The sequence below is a fragment of the Echinops telfairi genome, unplaced genomic scaffold (genome assembly GCF_000313985.2).
Source record: "Echinops telfairi isolate 266 unplaced genomic scaffold, ASM31398v2 ScPeMD7_443;HRSCAF=831, whole genome shotgun sequence".
NCBI classification, from domain to species: domain Eukaryota; kingdom Metazoa; phylum Chordata; class Mammalia; order Afrosoricida; family Tenrecidae; genus Echinops; species Echinops telfairi.
The window spans coordinates 17,951,042-17,959,794 of record NW_022104341.1 but is presented as its reverse complement, the minus strand read 5'-3'; the positions used below and the strand labels follow the sequence as shown (position 1 = coordinate 17,959,794).

Below are 8,753 nucleotides of genomic sequence, written 5' to 3'. Positions count from 1 at the left end.
TAGGACTGGGAACCAACCAGAGGGCACTTACCAACAACATGGTATGTAAGTATCCAAAATGGGGCCTCAACATCAATCATCATGGAAAAATACAATAAAGCCAAATTGAAGCATAATGACCACCGACCAGAATAGATTAAAAAAAATTAAAACGGAAAATACCAAGGATAGTAAAGGATTTGAAGCACATAGAACTTTATACACTTTGTTCCCCTAATCACCTGGTATTGTTTGCTAAAAACTGAATCATGGGAGTGACTTCAGTTGTAGACGTAAAGTCTCAGGAATTTCACCAGTCCATATCCAACCAAGAAGCCTGACCTCTTTTATGACCGAGTTTTGCTCCACATCTTCCACCACTCCACTCTTTTCACATCCTTCTAATGTGATCCCTTTTATTTATTTATTTGTGTGTGTATGTATGTATGTATGTAGTTATTTAGTTATTTATCATTTTATTGGGGGGTCGTACAATTCTTATCACGATCCATTGTGTCAAGCACATTTGTACATTTGTTGCCATCATCATTCTCAAAACATTTTCTTTCTACTTGAGCCCTGGGTATCAGCTCCTCATTTCCCCCCTCCTTTGTAGAGCAGTTAGTGGCGGTAGGCCATGCCCATCTCCGTTTTGATCTCAGGCTCACGGAGACTAATGTGCGCACAATCCATTAGTTCGTTGAACTAATTCTTTCTATGTACCTTTGATTTTCATCACTCTTCTTTCCTCCAGACAGGGACAGCCCAATAGTTACTCTGGAGCTGGCCACTCATGAGGCTTCACGAGCTCCCTTCCTAGTCACCAAAGCTGGATGGAGAGCACAGTCTTTGTGAATTATGTTCTGCCAATTGACACTGGTGTTCACTGAGACTATATTCCTGGGTCCCCAGACTCAGTGACTCATTGATTCTGTCTAAGATGTTTTCCTGCTTTTGAAGGTGTATGTTCCATGACATCCGTGGATATATTTACAGCACAGGTAAATAAATACACATGTGCAAATATTCCGTCGAACCTGCATATATGTGCAGGGATACTCCCACATTCCCTTCCACTCACTCAGCCTGCATGTATATCTAGGAGGCTACTTACACATCAAAAAATAAATAAACAAACAAAACCCTCACTGCCATCCAGTTGATGGCAACTCATAGTGATTCCGTAGAACAGAGTATAACTGCTCGCTCCCAGACTGTAACTGTTTACAGGAGTAGAAAGCCCTGTCTTTCTCCCACAGACTTCCTGGTGGTTTTGAACTGTGGGCCTATCTGATCACAGCCCAACACGTAACCTTTGCACCACCAGAGCTCACATAGATCTCTGTTATTGCAAGATTAGGCACATACCAGTACTTACTCCTATTGCCTTTCACTCTTACACTCCTCCCAGTGTTTTCCCCCCGCCTCCATCATTCTTTGCCAACCTCTCCTTTATTGTTCTGATGATCTTCATTTCTTAAACTCATCTGATTTGGGACTTAATTACATCTACAAATTCCTCTCAAATTAATACCAAGATTAGTGTGATTGAATAACCGTTCCATGGGAAGTTTGAGGGATCATCTTTAAAATTTTGTCTACCACATAGGGTAAGGGCCTTCTGAGAATAGAGAGAAAGGGTTCCCATATCTTTATCGGTGTAACAGTTTCATAGGCAGATTCACTTTGTGAAATTTCACAGAAATGTACACAAATAATTTGCACACTTTTCTACATTACATTTTTTCCTTGTTACTACCGTTATTTATTTATTTATTTATTTTTAAATCAATTTATTGGGGCTCATACAATTCATCACAATACATAGATCAATTGTGTACAGCACATCTATACATTTGTTGCCCTCATCATTCCCAAAATTTTATTTTAATAAGAGCATTTTAAAAATTTGGTTTGTGGAAGAAACAATTTTCTCACTAAAATATAGAAAGTATTTTATTTGGAAAGGTTAGGCATTCCACATTTAATATCTACCCTTTAGTTTAGTTGTTTTATTGTCATCATTGCTTAATCTATAGAGAACAAATTGAACTTTTATTTTAACCAAGCTCATTTCGGAATTTTAACAATGAAGGTTTAAACACCCTCTCCTGTGTTACTTTCCTCACACAATCAAAATTGCTGAAAGTTTTGGCCCCTTTTCTAAGGCAGCCAGGGGGCAGGATTCGGCTGGGTCTTTGCTTCAGTGTAGAACGAGAATCTCTGAGCAGGATGTCATACCACCCAAACTCACATTGGCCATTTAAAAACTGTGTCTCCTACGATTTACTTCGTGGAAATCCCTAAACATGGATTCACACTCCGTCCTGCATCTTTTTTCTGCAAAGGAATAATGCAAATAGTTTGTATTCAATGGCCAACTCAAAGGTTGAGCGCCTGAGCCTATTTGATGGTGCCTTGGAAGAAAGGCCTGAACTTCTGCTTTCATAAAGTTGACAGCCACAAAAGCCTATGGATCAGTTTTACTCTGTCACACGTGGGGTTTCTATGAGTCAGAATCCAGCAGGACTGGGTTTGGGGGCCAGGGGTTAGCCCTCAAAAGCAGTGTTTCAGATTCAGCAGATTTTGACAATGGAACTTTATTCTTTATAGGACAGAACATCTTAATAAAACAGACTCTACTAATTGTGGCTGAAAAATTCCTAAAAAGAGCAAACTAACAGAAATCATTCGATGCAGTGGTAATAGTTACACTAATTTAAATAGCATTTTGCATGCTTAACAAAACCTCAAAAAAGATTATACCAAAGTGGCCTTTGCAATACCTTCAACACCTCTTAGTATAATGACTGCTACCGTCCCCTTCAAAGAGTTAACCCGCAAATGTTCAATCATTCACAAAAGCTCTTCTGAAAAAACTTTCCTCATTAAAAGATGGGAACATACTGCCCTTGAGTCCTGAAATGAGAAACTGTCCCTCCAGTGTAATTGCTACAAGTAAAATTCCACATAATATTAACCTAGTTAGACAGCCTGAGAACATTTCAAGTGGCTCATTGCCTCAGAAAGTAGTCAATGTACTTCCTAATGTTTTCAAACTTGCGGGATACAGTCACTGAAAGTGGAGAACCAGATCTTCTGAAATCATCCTAATGAACTACCATGCTGGTCTCAGCTGAGTAATAACAGTGATCACAGGGGGCCAGGCACTGTTCTAAGTGCTTCATGGATATTAATTTAGTTCATTCTCACAACATCATTCTGTTTTAAAACAAGGAAAACTTAAATTCATAAAGAGTAAGTAATTTTCCCAGTGTCACACAAATAAAAAATAGCAAAGCCAGGATCGAAAACCACATTCTCTAAAATGCAACATGGTTCTGCTCCTCAAAAAAAGCCTGGCTCCCCGAGACTGACCGCTATGGGTTTTCTTCTGTTGAAAAGCGTCTTATATGTGGGCATGGGCAGGTGAGCCCAGAGCAGCTAAATGGGTCTGCCCATACAGAAAAAGAAAGGGCAGTGGAATGGCTTCCAAAGGGGTCTAGCAACTGTGCCAACCACAACATCTCACACTGCGCCAGGCATGCTGTGCATGCTAAGTAAGCTGTTATGATATACATCGCACTATGGTTGGCCTCTAATATTAAAAATGAGAAAGTCTTGGAAGCAGCTGTGACAGAGGGACAGCAGCAATACAGAAGACAAGCTGTCAAGCACTTATAGTTTTAGTGCCTGTTCTTTCCTGTTGTGAAACAGGCCATCAGTTAAGGAGCCCTTAGGGGCTCATTTTGTGTTAGAAATAATGATTAGGTATATACTGTATTGATTGTCTACTTTAAGCAAGAAGAGTTCTGGTCACTTTATATGCAATTTATTTACTACTTATAACAACCCTATCAGATTGCTTTTATCGCTCACATTTTTCATATGACCTTTAAGAGCGACTTAGTTGTGAACTTAAGATTTAAATAAAAGTCTCTTTTATTCCACAGCCTACGCCCTTCACCATTACTCACAATATTTATTTTTCACTGACATGCAAATTTCCCAATTACTCTGTTGTATCAGTTCTCTATTGAGCAGAGGTACTAGAAAATGCAGTGTCAGCCAGGACTAGGGTTTCAGAAGCATGTCATTAAGAGACAAAACCCACTCAAGGACATGAAATTAAGGCAAGGTCAGCATAGTAATAGCTTATGCAAAGAGAAGGGATATGCAAATAAGATAATAATCCAGAAACAGAATCCTTTACACTGAACAGATGCCAGCTTTGAGGATGTTGACCAGTATAGTTCTCCACGATGTCACAGGGTCCAGTAGCAATCTTAGCCTCAACCTGGATCCAAGATCTCCAAATTACAGATTGTGATATCTTCTCCCACCTTCCTGTTGTTTCTAACAGAATGGTGTCAAACAACACGGTGAGTGTAATAATCAAAGCCTTTCATTTACCCACCAGAGCATGGCAGACTGACAGCTATGAGTAGTTTAACTAGTGGCTCTATGAGATTAATTAGTATAGCTCTATCTTCTTTAGCCAACATAACTACATTTTATCAAAAGGTATCAACTATAATAGAAGATGTGCCTATTTTTAAAGTTTTATCAACATCCACCTATTTTAAACTGGCAAACTAAACCACACATTTTAACATTTGAAGTGTAATTTTGTGGCTTTCGGATTAGTCACGCAATATTTTAATTCACTGGAAGTTGCCTGGGGATAGACTTAAAGATATTTATTGTCAATGGACGGTTCTTTTCATTGCAAATGTCAGGAGCTCTTTTGAAACATGAATATATTTAAAGGGAGATGATGTTTTACTCCAATAGTGTAAAAGGTTGCTGATCTTTATAATACATGGTTTCTTGTAGTCAAAGATGACAGTCGTGTTTGCCTCTAACTCTTGGCTCGACATATCTCTGTCCTTCCTTCAGACATCTCCCACCAGACGGCATGTGTGTCACAAATGGTGGGGGTGAAGCTCTCTCTACGAGCGTAAAAAGTGGACTCTGCTGTCTCAGCTTCAAAGGAATCTCAAAGAATAACGGAATTTGACCCAACCAGCCAATGTCTTGCCCTTAAGAACTGATGTGGTACATAGTCTGTATTCCTTCGGCTAATGTGATGGAGTAGGGTGATCAATAACGAGGTTCGTATGATTGGAATCCCAAATAAAAATGAGGATAACTTCACCAAAAAAAGAGAACGAGACCTGCATTCAAAAGTGGCCTCGGACTGCCCGTGTCCTGGTCATCAACGATGCAGGGAGAGCGATTGCGGACAGCCATTTCCCGTGTTTGGAGGGTTCGGCGTACCTGTCCCTGCAAATGCCGGTGCTTTCACACAGTTCTACTTCTCTCCTGCCAACACCTCCGGGCCCCGGGGCATCGGGGGCCACTGGGAGCCGAGAAGAATTCTGTGGTGACGGCGGAAGCCTTTCCAAGAGAGAAAGCTTCGTGGAGCACCGCTCCCTGAGCAGTGGATCATTGAAGCAGACTCCACGGAGACAGAAACATGGACAACGGACGCTCTCCGGGTTATTTGGAGTTGATCTCCGGCACTGGAACAAGCAAGCGTGGAGAGTGGGATTGTTGCCACCGTGCAGCATCACAAGACCCTTACCCCGTCACCTCAGCCCAACATGGGACACCTGTTCGCTCTGCAGGAGAGGAGCGAGAGGAAGGCCTGAGAGCCCAGAATTGGCGCGTCTTCAGTGGCCCTTTCAAAGCAGGGCCACAGGCCCCTGGCCTGGGAAATGTAGGCTGGGGCGCGCTGCCAGTGGCCAACCGTATCATCTCCCTACTTAGACCTGCATCACTTTTTTTGTTTGGTATGTGATCAAATGTAAAATAAACGTTACTAGTTTCAAAAAAAAAAAGAGAGAGAACGAGGATGCTCAGTGACTCATAAAAAAATGAGATATAAGATTTCGGAACAACAAAAACAGACATCTTTTTTAGTCAATTTTAAATGAGAGAGCAATCTTACTTCATCTAGTCAACTAACTAGTCAAGCTAGGTTTGAAATCCTGAATCACTACACTTTAGACTGTATACTCAACCTCATCTTTGGGAAGGAACAGAAACATGATTACACTAGAACCCAGGAAATCTTCTGGATCAGTGTCAAATGGAATTAGAAATAGAACCAAGTACTCCACATGTTCATGGATTTGTATATAGTGTGTTTTAAAAAGACCTGAACCTTAGAGTCTAAGGTGAATTAATCTTCATGGAACATAAGGGAGACTGTAAGCTAAATTCAAAGACTCATTTAAGAAATGCTTTTTAAATGTTTCCTATTGCAAGGTTCCCACCACACATCTGCCTGTCCTACTGTGATGACTGGTGTGTTACTGTGACACTGGGACCTAGGCCCCCAATATTCCAAATACCAGCATGATCACCCAAGGTAGACAGGATTCAGTGGACCTTCCAAAATAAGACAGACCCAAAAGAAGAAACAGGTGGTTCATTTCCAAGGGGTTTCCCAATGAATAGCAACAGAACATTATCTGATTTAGTGCCAGAGAAAGCCCCTCAAGGTGAAAGTCATTCTAAATATAATGGAGGAAGAACTGCTGCCTCAAAGTAGAGTTGACCTTAGAAGTGGATGGAGCAAAGCTTTGGGGACATTCATTTGCTAGACTCAACATAGGAAAACTGGCTACCAATATCCATTAAAATTAAGACATGGATTGGATAAAATGCATCTAGGAAAACTGAAACCTATCAAAAATTAAATGGAATGCCTAGGATTGATATCCTAGACATTAGTAAACTGAAATGGACTTGAATTGGCCATTTTGTATCAGAAAATCATATATTTTATTCTGTCAAGAATGGTAAATCCAAGTGAAATGGAATCGCATGCATCATTAAAAAAACATTTTAAGATTTCTATTCAAGTACAAAGCTGTATGTGACATCATAATATCCATATGCCTACATGAAAGACTAGTTAATCCAACTATTTACAATTAATATTCAAATTTAGGCACCACCCACTAAAGCCAATGATGAAAAAAATGAAAAATTCTACCAGTTTTTTCAGTTTAAAGTTGATCAAATATGCAATCAGATGCATCAATAATTACTGGTGATTGAAAAGTGATATTTGGGGGAGAAATTGGCAGTTGGTAACTGGAAAATATGGTCTTGATGATAAGAACAAACCAGATATCACATGATAGAATTTTATAAGACCAAACTTTTGTGTATTTCAAGTAATTTTTTTCAACAACATAAGTAGTGACGACACAGGCCTCGCCAGGTGGGAGCACAGGAGTCAAATTGATTAAACCTTTTGGAAGCTACGATGGAAGCTCATTACCATCAGTCAAAATAAGGACTGGAGCTGAGTGTGGAACGGAACATCAATTGCTCAAATGTTACGTTCAGGTTGAAGCTGAAGAAAATCCTAACAAGTCCATGAGAGCCCAACCCAGGCCTTGAGTAGATCCAACTTGAATTTTGAGACTGTCTCTAGAACAGATGGGCACATTGAACACTCGTGACAGAAGACCTGATGAGCTGCGAGATGCCACCAAGGACATCATACATGAAGAAAGCCAAAGGTCATTAAAAAGACAACGACTGGATCTACAGATGCTAAGGGACATGCCAGGGGAGGCTGACAGGAACTGAGGAGTTAACCAGAAGAAGAAGAGGTGTACTGGAATTGATTGTAGTGATAGTTGCATAACTCTTATGAACGATTGAAATACATCCTATGTGAATTGTATGTTGGTACAATTGTTAAAAGTAAACTAATTATTTGACTTTGTTGTTGTTGTTGTTATAAATACATGTGTTTGGTGAGCAAGGGGTGACAAGGCAGAGAAGGCGCTGGACACAGCTGGTCGAGGCTGGACGCCACAAAGGGAGCAGACAGACAGACAGTCCGCCCAGCAGGGCAGGCCGGGCAGCATTCTGGGGCCAGTAACACTTGGTCGGTGGGTGAGAGCCCTCAGAGGGTCCTGTGTGGGGCTGGGGGTCCGGGCACCCTGAGGCTCCCTGGTCCGAGGTTTTGGATGGCGGCAGGAGCAGCAGCCCCGGGCTCAGCTCACATCATTCCGGGCCTTGCTGGCACGAAGGCAGCGCGGTGCACGTCCGCGTTGTAGTACTTCAGCTGCCTCTGCTCCACCTGCGCCTGCGTCAGCGGCTGCACCGGCTCCTGGAAGTTGGTGCTCGGGTTCTTGCTGCACAGCATGAAGCCGATCTGGCCGCTGGGGTAGGTGGGGATGGTGCAGTAGGCGTAGGCCACCACGGGGAACAGCCGCATCTCCTTGATCAAGTCCAGGTGCAGCCACTGGCACTCGCCTTGGCAACAGAGAATGCCATCCTCCTTGAGGGCCGTCTTCAGGAGCTGGTAGTAGGACTCCTTGAAGAGGCTCTCAGCAGGCCCCATGGGGTCTGAGGAGTCCGTGATGATGACGTCAAAGGCATCCTGGTTCTGCTTCATGAACTCAAAACCGTCGCCGACGTGCGTGCAGGGTCAGTTTTGGGCTCGAGTAGCCAACAGCCATGCCCTGTAGGAACTTCTTAGAGACTTGAATGACATCCTCGTCAGTCTCACACTGGACCACGGCCTCCAAGGAGGGGTGCTTCACGACTTCCCGCAGGACGCCTCCATCCCCACCCCCGATGCGCAGCACCTTGCGTGGGTTGGGGTGCTGCAGAGGGGCAGGTTGGCGATCATCTCCTGGTAGGAGAACTCGTCCCTCTCTGTGCGCTGGATGACGCCGTCCAACACCAGCACGTTACCTTACGTTTTACTGCGGAAGACAAGGATGTCCTGGTACCGCGAG

The 8,753-nt window shown here is 42.5% G+C and overlaps 1 non-coding gene and 1 pseudogene across 1 annotated transcript; one reads left to right on the top strand and one right to left on the bottom strand.

Annotated features, from left to right (window-relative positions):
• Positions 1-1,239: 1,239 nt before the first annotated feature.
• LOC101647062 overlaps positions 1,240-8,753 on the bottom strand; it is a 55,785-nt pseudogene continuing 48,271 nt past the window's right edge.
• Positions 5,155-5,290, top strand: LOC115870207. The gene has a single exon (XR_004046578.1). It is a non-coding gene; the product is annotated as a small nucleolar RNA SNORA71 (small nucleolar RNA).